Genomic DNA, 201 nt, shown 5'->3' with positions numbered 1-201 from the left:
TAGTTTGTATTTGCAGCAAACATAAAAAACTGACTACTGTAGCTTCACTGACTATCCATCGAAAACTATGTGCATCACTGTGTCAGCGGCAGCTGCTGCCCACGGTACTTTTCTACACACGGAGAGCCTCACTTCCCATAACAAAAAACCCCGTCGGACTAACATCACAGACACACGTTGCCCACATGGCTACCTGTCTTA

The 201-nt window shown here is 46.3% G+C and overlaps 1 protein-coding gene across 1 annotated transcript in view; it reads left to right on the top strand.

Moving 5' to 3' along the window:
* Positions 1-201, top strand: part of zbtb34 (zinc finger and BTB domain containing 34) — a 10,847-nt gene that overhangs the window by 6,725 nt on the left and 3,921 nt on the right. The gene's annotated exons all lie outside the window — the stretch shown is intronic.

Source organism: Etheostoma spectabile, chromosome 5 (assembly GCF_008692095.1).
Source record: "Etheostoma spectabile isolate EspeVRDwgs_2016 chromosome 5, UIUC_Espe_1.0, whole genome shotgun sequence".
Lineage (NCBI taxonomy): Eukaryota > Metazoa > Chordata > Actinopteri > Perciformes > Percidae > Etheostoma > Etheostoma spectabile.
The sequence above is the reverse complement of the archived record's forward strand: the minus strand, read 5'-3'. Positions and strand labels throughout refer to the sequence as shown.